The following is a 17,078-nucleotide window of genomic DNA, read 5'->3' as shown; positions in this document are numbered from 1 at the left end:
ACTCGTCGGGCCTCTGATGGGACGGCTTTGATTTGACACCTTTGGCCACGCCCACCTACCTGATTTCCTGTCACATGACCCCCCCACACACACACAGACCCACACAGTTGGGGTCAAAACTGACAATTTAGCTGTAGTTTTTCTTGGGGATTTGATCAGATTAGCGAGCGCAGCTGTGCCGCGCAGACTCCTGAATATTTATTTTGGATCTCCAGAGATGCTAATTTAAACACAGCCCGCACGCGCCGATGGGAAAATAAACACTAAACAGATTAATTAGACGCCCCTGGAACACTTAGCGGGGGTGCGAGGCCTCGCGGAGGACGGACACCAGGTGGACGCCACTCATTACTGATGGGAATCATAAAAGCAAAGGAAGAGGCTTCATCCTTAATCCCACAACAAACTGCACGTTAAAGGAGCAGCGTGTCGTAAATTAATTTAATAATAATAATAATTATTATTTTAGGAAAATAAGGAAAACAAGGATCCCGGGACGCCGTCACACCGTGGAAGGTGGTGACCCGAGTTCTGTGGGAACAGCTCCGGACGTCTGAGGCCCGTTTCCTGGACCCTGGCCTGTAGAAGAAGATGCTGGAAAACCGATCCGCAATTCCAACAACCGGAGGAGAGATTGAAGCTTTTTGTTGGCAGGAATTTCTGGCCGATTCACAGCTAATCACGGCGTATTGTTGCTAACCGCCCCCGACGTGAGCGGGGTCGCCCCCGACGGGCCCGGCTAATCAAAACCAGGTCTTCCTTTAATCAAACTGCGAAGCGGCTTAAACGCGGCGGCGAGCTCGACTCAAGCGTTGCCAGGATGCGGCGGGAGCGGCGGCGGCGGCGGCGGCCGGCAGGAGGCAGCGGGACGTTCCCGGAGGACGCGGCTACAGACGCGGGGCGGCCGACTCTGAATGAAACAAAGAAAAAGGAGGGAAAACAAAAGTCCAAACACACGGTTCAGGTGCTGGAGACGGTGTAACAGAGCGCCTTTGTCTCCAATAAGAAAGGAAATTTACAGCGAATAAAACGGATTTTTGTGGTAAACGATGGATCCAGATATTTAATTAATTTCATACGGTCGTGCTGATTTAAGGATTCGGATCCTCCGGGTCTTTGTCGACATTTCGGAGGGAAAGTGGCGGGAACGCCGTTTGTTGGACGCAGAACCTGTGAAAACACATCTGCATCCAGCTGCTGCGGGACGTGGCGTGAATGATGCTGCTGGATCCTGAGCGACGGCGCTGGGGGTCGCCCGACCCAGCTGAGTCCGAGTGGACGGGAGTTTAAGCTCAAAGTTTCCTTCTCAATACGGAGCCAAATAAGGAAAAAGTGCTGATGAACGGAAGGATTTCATTATTTTCCAAGGTCATCGCCCAGTGTCACATGACCTGAGTGTTCCTGAAAACCTTTTTTCCAATTTAGCTAAATCTAAAGGCAGAAATACAATCACAAATGAACCGTCCGGGTGCTAAACGACAACGGAAAGGTCAGAGTTCATCAGCAGCCACCCCAGGCGAGGGCGACCTGCCACCGGTCGCCGACCAGAGCCAGACATGCTAACATTGGTTTAGCTAACTGAGACCCTTCAGAGACAAAACGAGCCGGATTAAAGTGGCTGGGAACCAGCTGACTTTGAAATTTATTTATTTATTTTTAAAATGAAGCTTTTTTTCCCACCGATTATGCAAATACCCCAATTAAAACCTTCCATCAGCCATCTTTCACCTCGCGATGCGTTCAGGGTCACGCGGTAGCGGGGAGTTCTCGTTAGTCCGAGTATTTGATTTTAACTCTGATCGTCCTCATTTGGTGGGCTGGGAAATAAGCCCCTCCCACCCCAACCGGAGGCTAACCCCTCGCGTCTTTCATCGTAAACGAGCAGCATCGAATGTTTTACTCAAAGTGGCTCGGCGCCACTTCGACTGCGTCAGAGAACAAGGACGAGCGGCGACGGCTCCTGCGATGAAACGGGCGATATTTTTAGCCGAGACAGAAAAAGGTCCCTTCTAGTGCGGGAGGAGACAAACACGAACCCGTTTTCATCTATTTTTACCACAGGAGGCCTTTTAGCCGGCGTCTCTGCTGACTCGCGTATTTTTGATATAGAAAACGTGGTCAGACGTGCGCCGCACTCGTGCGCCGCGCTCGTGCGCTCGGCCCTTTCGGGCACAATGACCCCAGCGGCTGGGCAGCTTGGCTGCACATGAGAAAGCGTTTATTTCCAGCAGGCTCCTCATTTATTAGCACGTGCGTTTTAAGAGGGCTAAAGCGGCGGCGCGGACGCCGGGGAGCCGCGCCGCGCCGCTAAAGCAAGGAGGGCTCTTTAGCCAGGGCCCCCCCGGGCGGGCGGGCGGAGGGGGCGCAACGCGGGGCGGCTGGGACAGGGGATCAGGGCGGTAAGCCAGCAGGATACACTCGGGTGGATAGCATGTCTTTAATGTTAGTGATGGACGGCCCAACTGGCGCCCCGGCTGACTGGCGCTGGTCCCGGCGTTCTTCCACCGGCTGAGCAGCTGTATAGCTTGGGTGGCTGTTGCGAAACACGCAAGGAGAGTCTGGAATGACAGACAGGCGGATGGACGGATGGACGGACGGACAGGCCGCGACAGCAACAGACCGGGAGGCCAAACTGGGAGTCGCCCGGTTCGGGCTTTAAACTACGGGGCTAATTGGTGGATCAGGTGGTAGCATTTAGCATTAATATCTCTATTCTATAGGCAAGGAAAAACCAGTCCGGACTGGAAAATGGGAGGTTTCGGAAAGCCGAAATGTCCCAGTTCACCTCACGTCCCGCCATCGTTTAAGTGAAAAGTCGTCCCGATCGGTCGGAGGCCGGAGCCGACGGGTCGAACGGAACCATTAAAGAGGTGAGATCGAGGGGCGGGACGATAAAATGGAGGATCCGCGTGACGTGACGCCAGGAACGCCTCTTTCAGGAACTGGTGAATAATGACGAGGAGACGAATATCCCAGATTATTCATGCTGCGGCCAAAGCAAAGGATCCTTCTTCTTCTGTGGTTTTGTCTTTTCTCCAGGTCCCTGCTGCCGACTCCTCACCAACTATTTATTTGAGAGGAGCAGAGATCTTTATTTGAATCCGAGGCGGATAAACACGGCGGCCTCTGACCGGATGCAGTGGGAATCTCGCGGGAATCTTTAGGAAATCAAGCTGTGTTTGGCTGATCGGGCTTTTTAGCCGCTGCCACTTCTCCCGTAAATAAACAGCGGCGGATGGCGGTCTGGGATCCTCGCGAGTGTTTGGTTCAGCGGCGTTGGAGGCGTCTGGACGGGCGTTGATGGTGTTATTGTTCAATCTGGGATATTTGGACACGAGCGTCGGGCTCCAGCGGGAATAAAGCTCGTAGCTGCGAGCTAACGCTAATGCTCAACCGATTACTGGCGAGTTTAACGGCATAAATAACCCCCACCCACCCAGCCTACGGCGCTAGCTGAACCACACCAGCGCTAATTAGCCGAGTCAATTGAACCCACTCATCCAAAATAACGTATAACAAGGTAACGACACACGTGAGCCGCAGCTAAACCAGTTCTGGAGTCGACCACATTTTTCTGAGGTATTGATATTCAGTCCTGACCCCCCCAAAAATCTGGAATCACCTCAGCAACCGTACCGCCCCCCCCCACAGAACGTGGCTACTTGCCGTGCACCGGGAGCCTCCCGCCGGTTCTTATAAGAAACCCGAGTCGCACATTAAAGATATGCAAATCCGCCTGTCTGGGGTGAGGAGCATTAGCCAGCGTTAGTAGGATAGCTGCCGCTATTTTTAGCGTTAGCATGTGCGCGCGGGAGCGCACGCCGCTCCACGCCGTGGTGCGCGAAGACTTCCTTAAGCCCGGGCTTTCATGTCCTGGTGAGACGTTCTGGGCGCACAGATATGTCGGCAGAAACATTCCGCCTAATTGAGACGCTTCCCAAATGAAGCCGTCAAGCTTCAAACGGAATACGCAACAGCAGTTGAAAGAGAATTTCTGGGACGGAGTGAAGGAGCCTCTTCTTCTTCCCCCCCCCCCCCGGAACAAGTACAGTGCATTAAATGATTACAGGTTGGCTCCCGGACAATCATCAAAGTTGCCGAGGAGGTTGTAAAAAAAAGCCGCATCCAGGGAGCGTCGAGGAGTCAAAAATAGCCGCCGTGCTGCTCGCGTCTGCATGTCGGGTGTACGTGGAGCCGGGGGGGGGCTTTAACTTCTTTATTTCGTACACACGGCCTTGACATTACTCAATGTCAGAGCGCTCCAACCTGGAGGGATTTTCAGGTGACGTAATGCAGCCTCTGGCGGCCATGTTGAACTTTTCCAGGTTCCTGGAAACGGCGCCGTCGTTTCCAAGCATTCGAAAATCACCCCGTCGACATTTCCAGCCCAGAAGAAGCATCTCTTAGATACGGAGTCACGGCAGCACAAGGAGGCCTCTGTCCTCTGGAGGAGGGGGGGGGGGAGGGGTCCTGCAGCGATCCTAATCCAGCGTTAGCACCTTTTCAGGTGACGCGGGCGCACAAAACGGTAACGCTAACGTTAGCAGCCTGTCCCACAGTTGAATGGGAACGCCGGCCTCTGCGATGCTAAATCGGCGCCGCTTCCTCCCTTCGTGGCGCTGTTGCCCGGGTCGATGGCGGCCGCAGCCGAGGGCGGCGCAGAGCCGCTCGGAAAGGAAAACAATACGCTGCTCCGCTCCGGAACGTTGACGGGGAACTCCGGGACCCGACTGTGTTTGTCAGTGGAGTCTTTGTTTGGACAAGACGGGCCGAGCCCTGAGAACAGCAGGCCGCTGAGGCCGGCGGCGGCCAGCGATACCAGCGGCTACGGATAGCATATGGCACCGGGAACAGGATACTGCACAAACAAACACAGAGCACTGGGATGGGCCGATGGGATTACATACGTGTGTGTGTGTGTGTGTGTGTGTGTGTGCGACAGTTAGCATAGCAACATTTTTTTCCCTCCGTCAGCATTTTAAATGAAATCCGTCTTCGACTTCGCTTCAGAAACATCGGAAACATGTTCCGCGTGTCGACATTCGGGCCCGGATGGGGGGAGGGAAGCGAGCTGGAGATCTGGGACACGTAGCTGCGCTGCTGCTGGACGCCGCCACAGAAACGCACGCCGTCGGGGCCGATTGCACACAACTGGAAAAGGAAAACGCGAGCCAGCGATTAATCACACGGCCTGTGGTGGGACCGCCGAAAAAGGGACGTTAAAAGGGTTTATTGTGAAGCTTCGCTAAAGCTGGGAGCCGCTCCGCCTCTGAACCACTGATGGAAACAAGATTCACAACCACCAACAACTTCCTGGAACATCTGCCATGGCGCTTAATTCGGTCATTGTCAGACCCCCAGAGAAATTAGAGAAACCAGCTAGCGGGTGCTAGCATGTTGTTTCTCCGCCGCGCGACGTTAGCAGACGTATCGTGGTTTCAAGGAGACGCCGTGGAAACGAGCTGGTTTAGCATTCGCTGCTAAACTAGCCAGAAGACAGAGAGGCGAGCGGGGTGTGATCCGACCCGGCCTCCTCCGGCAGGTCGGAAACACGGATGAAGACGCGAGAGGCTACAGGAAGCACAAATCAATCCAGACCGTCTGATCTCACCTGCGTGTGCGAGAGGTCACATGACAGCAGGAGGGCGGAGAAACGTCGGCCTGGCCGAGCTGTAAAGCATCAGGAAGCTAATCTAAGATAATCTGAAAGCTCTCGAATAACGGCCGCTTTTATTCTGTCGGGGCTCCAAATAGCACAAGAGGGGCTAATGCTAGTAATAAAGATGAGCTAACACGTCCGAGATGGCGACGCCAAAGGTGAGCGAGGCAGATGCACGGCGGCCCATTTATCTGGTGATCCGGACTCAGAACCAGCCGTCTGATCATCAGACTCCAGGTTCTGACGTCCGTCCCGAGAGCTCCGGGTCTCCCTCCGGGGGGGGGGCGTGGCGATAGACGCCGCTCCTCCGTCCGCATCTGCGCCCGTCGTCCTCGCTCCTCTGGCGTCGCAGCGTGGAAAGTTTGTTGTGTACTTGTGGAGTTTCTGGATCGGACCGGGTCGTTTTTCATCCTGACAGCATCATTAAAGCCCTGAATAAGCTGAAAACGTGTGTGTGTGTGCGTGTGTGTGCAGCTCCACGTTGCCCCTCCAGTCTGCTTCCTTTTCTCTCCTCCTCACATCCATTGTCCCTCTCTTCTCCATCATCCATCTCTCCACGCCTCATTACCCTCCCTCTCCCCATCCTTCCCTACCTTTACACCTCCTCCACTCCGCTCGCCGCCATTTTACCCGCCGTCCTTCCTCCATTACGCTTCCTCGGTCGAGCGAGAGGAGGGAAAAAACCACACACCCTTGTCTGGCGCCTTTGTCTCCAGCCTCCGAACCTTTCCCCACGTGGCCATTGGCTGTCTGGGGCGTTTGCTGCGTTCCTATTGGCTGATTGCAGCAGGTGAGGACACTTGATCAATGCTCTGCAGTGGGGGAAGCCGGAGCCAGAGACGCAGCCCCCATCGGCACTGGCAGGTCTCCAGGATTCTCCACACGGGGATGGCATGACCTTCACATGACCGTGACCACGCACGCACGCACACACGCACACGCACAGCGGCTGCAAATGAGCTAGACATCATGTGGTTTCCCAAAATAAGCCCGGGACACGCCCACAGCTCCGCCCTCCCCTCTGCAGAGGCTCGGTGGGACGTCCTGAAGGACAGCACAGGTTCGGGCGGTGCACGCCCACGTGCACTGCAGATGTCTGGTTCCAGACCGAGTAGAGGTCCTGGAAAAGTCTACTTCCTGGTTTTCGACCAATCCCGGAGAGCCAAACTGTGGAACGTCTGAAGCGACGCGCTCGCCTCCGATCCTCTGGGCTGTTAGCATCGTTAGCTAAAGCTGAAAAGACGTTAGCTCAGCGTGCAGTTCCAGTCCCCGCCCTCTAGGGGGATCACGTGACCTGGTCTGATCCTGCAGATGAAAGTGGCCCCTGCTGGACGCAAACATGTTTCCTCGATTTCGCCTCTGCCCTCCGTCGCCCCCCCGCCCCCGCCTGCCGTGCAGAGCCGACCGGCCCCCCACGTAGCGAAGACCCATTAACAGGCCGCGGTTCTTGTAATGATGCTTCTCCTTATGTCTGTGCAGCTGCCGCAGTAACGGGGGGATAAACGCCAGATTCCCAACATCCGGATTATTGTCAGTCGGACATTCTGGGCCGTCGGGGTTGTTTATTTAAATTAAACCGATCCATGTAAAATGCCGCCAAAAGGCCGAGTTTTCCGTCAATTGGTGAAAAAACGTGGACCATATTACGCCGCTGTCGCTAACGGCAACGTAGCGCGCGACTAATTAACAACGCAGTACCTGGGTGCGAGGTGTGGCGGCGCCAGAGAGCAGCCGTGCGAAACACAAGCGTATTACGACAAAATCAAAGCGTTTTTCGCTAGAACCCACCCGCTCTTTCATGCTAGCACCTCTTTTAGCTGCTTTGATTTGGCCACTTTGTATTTTTAGCTGAACACATTTTGGAGAGAATCGTGACAAAAGTGAAACATCTACAAAGTTGAGGTTTTATGAGCGGTACTTACTGATGTGCTGGGCATCAGGACGCACCTGTCCGCTGCGTGGAACACCTGCGCACATCTACGGGGGATAGGAGAGAGTCCAGATTAACACAGACAAACACCTGGAACAGTCTGGATGTTCTCAGAGGTGCCCCGCCTGTAGAGGTGCTAATACTGTTAGCAGCCGCGCGGCTAGCGGCTGAGGACGAAGAGCCACGATTCATTCACGGTGGCGTCCTCGTCGTGGACAAACCGACCTCAGACGGCGTGTTAGGGACCGTCTGAAGGTGACCGCTCACTCGCTCATTAAACATTAGCAACAATGCTAAGTTAGCCGACACCATCTGGAGAGTAAAAGAAATAATAAACGGTTTCGGAGACGTTAGCACAAAAGCCTAAATAGAGCATTCTTGCTAACACTGGCAACCAACCAACACCCCTCGTCAACAGTCTGACGCCCGCGGACGCCGGACGCACACGTGCATCTGTGGACGCCATCGAGTCCTAGCGGCCGACTCGTCCTCCTGGAGGACGCAGGTTCTCGGTGCTGTGACGCGTCCAGGGGAGGACCGGCGCGGCCTCCACATCCCGTTAAAGCGGGATCCGTCCCAGTGCACGTGCACGTGCTCCGTGCGCCCCCCTTAATTGTTAGAGTTGGCTTGGAGGTGCTTTAAGGTCAGCGGAGACCAGAGGGGGGAGGAGCTAGAGCTCAGCTGTGATGTAATCGGACGGAGGCTGTGCCGCAGTCACTTTAGGAGGCCGTATCCTCAGATGCCCCCCCCCCCCCCACGCTGGTGTCATTTATCTCCTCCAAATTCTCCCTTTTTTCCCTCCTCTCACTGCAACAAAAATCTCGAGCCGCCGTCTCCCGGCGCTCTAATATTATCTCCTCCCCCCTCTGCCCCTTTCACCCCCCCTCTCGGCTGTCAGCTCGTCCATGCATCACTGCCTCTGCCCCCCCCCCCATCCCCCATCCCCCCCCGGCAGCAGAACAACGCCTAATTTCAGCGCAGCGGCGACCGTCCACCCTCGCCGCTGCGCTGGTGGCTCCTCCCCCTTTGTGCACCTCTGCAGTTTGATGCTGCAGCAGCAGCTGGAGACGGCGAGTTAACGAGTTCCAGAGGACTTAATGCAGGCGAGGAGATTTGCTCCCCTCCCCTCCTCCCCTCTCTTCCCTCCTCTCCTCCCCCTCTCCTCTCCTCCTCCTCCCCTCTCCTCTCATCTCCTCCCCTCCCCTCCTCCCCTCTCCTCCTCCCATCTCTTCCCTCCTCTCCTCCTCTCTCCTCATCTCCTCCCCTCTCTTCCCTCCTCTCCTCCCCTCTCTCCTCTCCTCCTCCCCTCTCTTCCCTCCTCTCCTCCCCCTCTCCCCTCTCCTCTCATCTCCTCCCCTCTCTTCCCTCCTCTCCTCCTCTCCCCTCTCTCCTCATCTCCTCCCCTCTCTTCCCTCCTCTCCTCCCTCTCTCCTCTCCTCCTCCCCTCTCTTCCTCCTCTCCTCCCCTCTCCCCTCTCCTCTCATCTCCTCCCCTCTCCCCTCTCCTCTCATCTCCTCCCCTCTCTTCCCTCCTCTCCTCCCCTCCCTCCTCTCCTTGCCTCCCCTCTCCTCCCTCCTCTCCTCCCCTCTCTTCTCCTCCTCCCCTCTCTTCCCTCCTCCCTCCTCTCCTCTCCTCCCCTCTCCTCTCATCTCCTCCCCTCTCTTCCCTCCTCTCCTCCCCTCCCTCCTCTCCTTGCCTCCCCTCTCCTCCCTCCTCTCCTCCCCTCTCTTCTCCTCCTCCCCTCTCTTCCCCTCCTCTCCTCCCCTCTCCTCTCATCTCCTCCCCTCTCCTCTCATCTCCTCCCCTCTCTTCCCTCCTCTCCTCCCCTCCCTCCTCTCCTTGCCTCCCCTCTCCTCCCTCCTCTCCTCCCCTCTCTTCTCCTCCTCCCCTCTCTTCCCTCCTCTCCTCTCCTCTCATCTCCTCTCCTCCCTCCTCTCCCCTCTCCTCCCTCCTCTCATCTCCTCCCTCTCCTCCCTCCTCTCCTCTCCTCCCCTCTCTCCTCTCCTCTCCTCCCTCCTCTCCTCTCCTCCCCTCTCGTCCCTCCTCTCCTCCCCTCTCTTCCCTCCTCTCCTCCCCTCTCTTCCCTCCTCTCCTCTCCTCTCCTCCCCTCCCCTCTCCTCTCTCCTCCTCCCCTCTCTCCTCTCCTCCTCCCCTCTCTGATTGATGGAGGGTGGGGTAATCTGCAATGGTTGCCATGACACCAGACAGCCCTTGCTAGGCGAAGGCACGTAGCTTCCTCTCTGCTCTATTTCCCTGGAGGCCTCCACTCAGGAGTGTGTGTGTGTGTGTGTGTGTGTGCGCGTGCGTGCGTGTGTGTGCACATCTGTGTCCGCCGATCTGGGACGCACAAAAGCAAAAGTTGGAAGAAAACACACATATTTGCCGTCTCTATACGTCGGGCCGAGGGGAAATAAAGCAAACCGCAAAAAACTGCGGCGCAAACATGCCGCGTCAATAAAGCTTCTGTTTTTTTTTTCGGTCGGTAGCGAATTTACCGAGATTCTGCCGCAGAACTCCTGTCCGCCGTGGGGTCAGAGCGGCCTCGTTAATCACCTCCGCCCGACCTGAGACGGGAACAAACGCTCCCACCGCGGACACACCCCTTAAACAACGGTAGTGCCGGTTATTGTGGGCGTGTCCACGCCGGCTCCGACCATCTCCGGTATCTTCCTGCAGACTCCAGCCTGGATGAATAATTTAGCAGGCTACATTTCCAACCATCTGCTTCCCTCCCTCACTCCATCTACTCTTCTCCTCCATTCCGCCCTCCTCCCCGCGTGTGGTCAAACTCAGCCCGCCCTCGCCGCCGTCCCCACCCCCAAAAGTGACGAGGAACGGAGGTCACGGAGGGTCGAACTGCAGGTTGGACGCTGATCACCGTGCGAGGGCGACAGTGCCCGTCAGAGTCCAGCAGAGGTCAGCCAAGTTCCTCGCTGCAGGAGGAGCAGGCGGCCGCCAGTTCCTGCCGCGGCGGCGTCCTCCGCCTGCAGCCGCCGCGGCAGAGCGGGCGGAGGACGTTTGATCCGCCACATCTGCGATGAGGTCATCTCGCTCTTACAGATCAAATCTGGTCGGACAGGCAGAAGAATCCACCTCCGAATGGTTTTAACACGCTGACGATCCGCTCTGGCTTCTTCCTGGATCGACATGACAGCGGCGCCGTCGCTCTGATTAGCATTAGCATTCAATCCCAGGCGTCCGTCACAACGCGGTTATTGACGCCACAATGAGCAGAAGTCTCATTTTCACTCCCACGACACATCAAAACGAACACAAACCTGAAACTAACGAGTCGGCGCATTAGCTTCGTTAATACGATGAACTACTTAAAAGGGAGAAACTGCCTTGATTTTCCGACTTATTAGCTTAAAATTAGCATGGAAAGGTGCACCGTTTGTCTTTTCGCTGCCCTGATCTCCCGGTTCTGGGAGACAATTAATGAAACAAACATTAAAACCACAAACGAGGCCTTCGTGTGTGAGCCTCGAGGGCCCGCGTGCTAAAAACGACTGCGTATGTCTTCGCCCGCCGCTCTGCTCGCCGCTCGCCGCGCCGCTCGGGTTACCTGGCAGCCTGACAGCCTGCCTGTGAACCCGGCTGGGGCGCGTCTGCCCCGCCGCAGCGCCTCCAGCATCGATTACAAACACAAACACTCCCCGATTCCCCCGACGTTTGCGTTCGCCGTGACCGGCGATGACCGCCCGCGTGTATTTATACTCGTCTCTGTCCTGCGGCAGGAAAAGCCCCGCCTTCCCGAACCCGGGAAAAAAAAAAAAAAAGTCTGGTTGAACACATGTGGACGTCGTCTCACCTCGCCAATCAGAAAGGGGCGGAGCTAGCGCAGGTGGGCTGGACCGCTCTTCGCTCAAAGACGCGTTTGACGGCAATTAGAGCCTAAAAACCCATTTCCTCTGCCGGCGTCCAAACTTCACGGGCGCAAACGTGCTCGCTTCAGCCCTCCGACCACGTGTTGGCGTTCTGCATCAGCTCCGCCTTCGCCTGCAGCTGGGGGTTACTTCCTGTGTCAGAGCACCTGTGACGAATGCTAACCTGCCGCACGCCGCGCAGCGACCCGTAAAATAAACAAACACGTGCAGCCGGCGCGACGGTCGCCGTAACAACCGCCCGCCCCGACCTTCAGACGTGCGCGAGCGTGAGGGCGCCGTCGCAACCCGCCGCCGTCACAGAGAGGCGTGTGTCAGAGGAACGGCGTGCTGAGCAAAGTCGCGGCTACAGCCGGCGCCCGCTGCGGGTTCTTGGTTCGAATCCCGTCAGTTAGGGGGGAGGAAGCGCCGGGGCACACCTGGAAGGTGAGCGGCACATCTGGCGGCGAGGGAGGAAGGGAAGTAAAAGAGGAAGAGGAGGACAAAGAAGAGAAAGTGTCTGCGGCGATGGGGAGGGAGCAGAGGGGGAGAGGGGGGAAGAAGCAACGCGAGGGGGGGGGGGGTAGTGAGAGTGTAGTGGAGGGGCTCGAGTGAGGGGGGGGGCGGGGGTGGGGGGGCGCTGGAGCACAGCGGGGCCAGGCTGAACCGAGTGAACTGCAGTGGAGGTCAGGGAGTCCAACATTCCTCTGGAACACTGTGTTTACACTGCGTAGCAGAGGGGGGGGGGGGCAACCAGAGGAGGGGGGGCCTGAGGGGGGCGCGAGGGGGACGACGGGAAGGGAAGGAAATCATCTGCTGGAGACGCTGCTCCGCGTTCATGTGAGGGGGGGGGGGAGGGAGATATAGAGAGAGAGGGGGAGAGAGAGGGAGAGAGAGGGAGAGAGGGGGGGAGAGAGAGAGAGAGTGAGAGGGAGAGAGGGGGAGAGAGGGAGAGAGGGGGAGAGAGATTATTCTGGACCTGTATGTGTTTCTAAAGCAACAGAGTAACTTGAAGCCCACACACACACACACACACACACACACACACACACATCCATCACTGAGGCTTCACAGAATCGGGACAAAAGTTTCAGCTGACAATTTTCAAACGTGAATGTTTATTTGATTTATTGAATTTCCGCTACTTTTCAAGCCTGGAACTTCTAAAATCCACCCCCCCCTTTTTTCCCCCTCAAGTGCAGCAACCAAAGAACCACTAACTCATCCCTCTAACACCGGTTTGAAAATTTCACTTCACTAGATTTAAAACAAAAAAAAGATCAATCCAGACATCAAAGACACTTTTTTTTCAACAATTTCTCCGACCATCATTTTAAAAGTAGGCAGAAACCTGAGACATTAATTCCGGCCGCTGCGTCCTCCAGCGTCAGCGGCTCGGTGCTGCTCCGCCGCTGCAGCTTCCTCCCGTCACACGTTTCCGTTCTCCATCTGCTGGCTGCAGCGAGGAACTGCTCACGAGGCCGCAGCCTTTGTTTCCACGCCGCCGCGCAAGAGTGGCGAATAAAACCGGTCTGAGATGTGCAAAAAAGTGGCTAAAAAGAGGGGGGCGGGGGGGCAGAGGGAGCTGGGCTGTGGCCTCATCGACACCGACGACTGATCACTGACGGTTCAACTTAAAGGAGTCGATTCGAGAGCCTTGAAGGAGCCGGAGGAGCGTTTGGAGGTGGAGGACGCCGCTGACACGCCAACAGCTACGGCGCTCTGCTGCGTTCAGGCTCAGCGGGAGAACGGAGCTTCCCCAGCCCACAAACTGCTGAAATGTGGCCTAAACCACAGAAAAGGCACCGGAACAACTGGAAACGGGATTATTGAGCAGCAGCCGGAGCGGCGTGACCGGGACGCCGGGCCCGGAAACATCAGCTGAGCGTTTGAACCCAAATAAGCAGCAGAACGTTGCTAAAGACGACGGTAAAAAGGCAAAACAAAGATTTCAGAGGAAGTGATGACGCGGCGAGGCGTTGGATCGGGACCGAGCCCGGGCGCCACAATGGGCGGCCACGGCTTCGACAATGCCTCCCCGTCCCCGACACCCGGCCGAGCCCGCGCCTCCCGCCTCCGCCTCCCCTGGCGAGCGGGGACCTTTGCTCTCTCGCCGTGACAGGCGCCGTTCTTTTGTCTGGGTCCTCCAGACTCTGGCCGGAGCCAGACAAAAGGGGCGAGCGCAGAGGGGACACGCGGGATGACAGAGGGGACGGTGGGGGGGCGATCAAGGGCGGGGCGGATGAATGGACGGGCAGGACCGGCGAGCGGCGTTCACCTTTTGTCCGACACGCTCCCCCCCCGCCTTCCCGAGCTTGTGCCATTCATTTCTGCGCGCTAATCCAGCCGCGCGGCTCCCAGTTAGCGCCTCGAACACCTACAGCGTGGTAATTATTCATTTAGCGCTTCCTCGGAGGCTTCGGCGCCTCTTCCTGGTTCCATCCCAGGGCGGTCCGCTCCGGGCCCCTCGGGAGCCGGAACGTCAGGGGAGAGGAAGCGAGGGTCAGGTGGTCGGAACATCTCAGGGTGCGTCGACCCAAACGGACCCTCCCCGAAGCAGGGATCGACCTTGACCGGCGGCAGAACTCGGCCCCTCGGACGTCTGACGACGCTAGGGAGCTAACGCTAACGTCCCAGATCACGCACGCCGATGTGCTGGGTCGCACTCGCACGGCGGCGCTGCGCTGCCCCCGTTTTTTAACGGCTCTCTGGAGGAAGGAAGCGGAGAGGAAGTGTGTCTGTTAAACAGGGACAAGGACACGAGACGACATTTTCCACCGAGGACGGGGAAATAAATAGAGGCGGAGTAAAGTTCCACAGTGAACTCGCTGAACTCACGCGCACGCACGCCGCAAGGCTTCCTGGGTAATTACCAGGATTTAACCACGTTTCTGCGTCTGAAACCTGCCGAGTCAGCAGGCGTAGAAAGGTGATAAAGCATCGGGAAATAAGACGCATTTTAGCAATTTAAACGTTTAAAAGGGGCTTTTAGCTTCACCCTCCGACAGGTACAACCAAGGCGCCGCCTTGCTAACGATTTATGGGCTGCATCCTGCACCGGCTAACGCAGAGCTGTGGTAAATGTCCTACAGCCCCCCCAATAAAGGGGGACCGCTGTCCAACACCTGGTGAAGCACACAACCGTCTGAAGCCGGCTTACGTCTGCTCGCCGCCTGCTCGCCACGTCTCCATTAATCAACAACAGTGTGACTATCCGAGTCGACTCACGGGGGGGGTGGGGGGGTGATAGAACCGATTAAAACTGCTTCATCGCAGACAGAGCAGCAGAGAGAGGCCGCTAACGCGTTAGCTTCAGGCCCTTTAGGTTGTTTGAATGTGGCACGAAAGCTCCTGGAGGTCGATTCAGATGTCTCCCTCGCACATATGAAACGGGAACATTTAAATCTCACACACACACACACACACACACACACAGTGCCCACCTGCATTCAACCTCTCGAAGAACCTCCTGCAGTCCGCCACACCCTCCCAAATTCTTCTGCTCCATTATATTCAGATCCGGGTGGAGCCCACGGCCTCCAGGATCTGAGCTCCAGGAGAGCCCCTCACATCACAGCACGCCTGCCCCACATTCCTCCCACGTCTCTGGGGTAGCCGAGCACAGAAGGCCCCCCGAGAGGAGCGTGGCTGTGGCGGTTGGGGGGGGGGGGGGCAAAATAATTACCTGTCACACGGGGGGAGAGTTTGCAGTGAGATGCGGTCATTTTGCACGCCGAAATAAAGCAATAAAGCCGCGCTTTAATTTACTGCGCTCTCATTCGTCTATCTTCCATCTCGGCACTTCCTGTTGCCGCTTCGCTTTCTCACATTTCTCCACATTTCATTACCGCCTGTCAATCATCGGGCACGCTCGCGCACGAGACACTTGTGCGGCTCCAGGCAGCGGTTCTGCTGCGAGGGAAGTCGATCTGGACGCGGGGCGGACGGTTAAACACTTCCAGCTTTACGTGAAATATGAAGCTTTCACTCGGGCCCCCGGCGCGGCGCCGCTACGCACACGGCTAATATTTGAGCACCGAGGGTGAAGGAGACACTTCAGTTACTCCCGACCAGGAACAATTACAGCAGCGCAACGTGGGTTAAATGTTAGCGCGGCTAGCATAACCACACGCTAAATTTATGAGGATAAATGACAAAAAAAAATCACGTTGGCGCCAGATTAGCCTGACCGACGGGGGAATTTGGAGCCGGAGGTCAGCCTGATGGTTCAGGGGGCACCGGGACACGGTGCTAACCGGGGGAGATGCTAAATTAGCACCTGAACAAAACGAGCCTCAGCTCGATTCGCTTTTGTCCAAAAACAAACGTTAGCATGACCGTCCCACACAAACATCTAACCCTGAAACTGAGATCAGTGTTGTCCAGGTTAAGAAAATAGAGCCTCCCTGATCCATCAGGCTCCCTGCCGGCCGACCCGGTAGAGGATGGAAGGGAAGGAACGATAATTCCCAAACCTCTCACAGGCTTTACGACAAAACCAATATTATCGGAGGCTCTCGGACCGTCTGTCGACATCAGCAACGTCTCATCCTGACGCTCACAGGCTTCAGGTGAAATTTCATTGCGACTCAACATTACAGCTCCGAGGATTACGGGATTATGGTCAATGTAGCCGCCCGGTAGTCATGGCAACTCGCTGCCTCCTCTCCCGCTGGCAACATTAAAAAGTATTTAAAGTAGTGGGATTAAGTGAGAGAAACTGAAATGAAACGTAACGTTAGCGGGGCTGAAGATGAAACACTTCATACGCACCAAACGGGGACTTAACGAGAAATCTAACGATGTTACACAATTCCGTCTGCTACTACGACCCAAAATGGGATCAATTTTAAAAATAATATAATAATCTGTTGAGCTGTCAAGGCTATCGTGGCGCTAGCATGGACTTTAGCTTCATCCGTAGCTCAGAGCTCTCAGGTAGTCCTGGGATCTCCAGCCCACACACCCCTTCGTCCACAGCGCTAGCTACATCATAGCTAACCCTGCATTTGCTTCCATAGCGCCCCCTGGAATGCGCATGTGTAAATACACCTCCAGAACACAGGCTAGCTTGATGGGCTCATTTGATTGGCATCCGTAACCCCACAATCCAATGATTTAAGCTAAATTACAAGCTGGTCGTGGATTCTTCTGTTCCCCTGACGGAGGAAATCAGAACCGGTCCCAGAACCTGACAACATCAAGCAGAAACGTTACCGTGACGATTCGTGACGATCCACGCTCACAACTCTCCCCGAGGAGGAAAGACGTCACGTCCAGATGAAAGGATGTCCCAACACAAAAGGTTGTGCTGGCTCCCTGTCATTTAAACTCAAGGTCACACACACACACACACACACACACACAGAATGTGCTGCTCCAAAAAGTTCTTTCAAGCTTCCTGATCAAAGTTTTTTAAGCTGTTTTAGAACACTAAAGGGTGTGTGTGTGTGTGTGTGTGTGGGTTGGGGGGAAGGGGGGGGGGGGGGGGGTGGTGATTGATTCTCTGGTCAGGACCCCTGACCAAAGCCCTGGCTAACATCTGGAGTTGGTCCTCAGGTGCCATATGTTGCTCCCTCCTCATGTTAATGTCACGTGACGGCCCAGCAACGGGGTCCGGAGTTCA

The 17,078-nt window shown here is 56.2% G+C and overlaps 1 long non-coding RNA gene across 1 annotated transcript; it reads right to left on the bottom strand.

The window, feature by feature from the left end:
- Positions 1-12,565: 12,565 nt before the first annotated feature.
- LOC115251406 (uncharacterized) lies at positions 12,566-15,132 on the bottom strand. Its single transcript, XR_003889953.1, has 2 exons — positions 14,896-15,132; positions 12,566-14,160 (listed from the first exon to the last, which is right to left on the bottom strand). It is a non-coding gene; the product is annotated as an uncharacterized lncRNA (long non-coding RNA).
- Between the last annotated feature and the right edge of the window lie 1,946 nt (positions 15,133-17,078).

The sequence above is a fragment of the Takifugu rubripes genome, chromosome 11 (genome assembly GCF_901000725.2).
Source record: "Takifugu rubripes chromosome 11, fTakRub1.2, whole genome shotgun sequence".
Classification (NCBI taxonomy): Eukaryota; Metazoa; Chordata; class Actinopteri; order Tetraodontiformes; family Tetraodontidae; genus Takifugu; species Takifugu rubripes.
The sequence above is the reverse complement of the archived record's forward strand: the minus strand, read 5'-3'. Positions and strand labels throughout refer to the sequence as shown.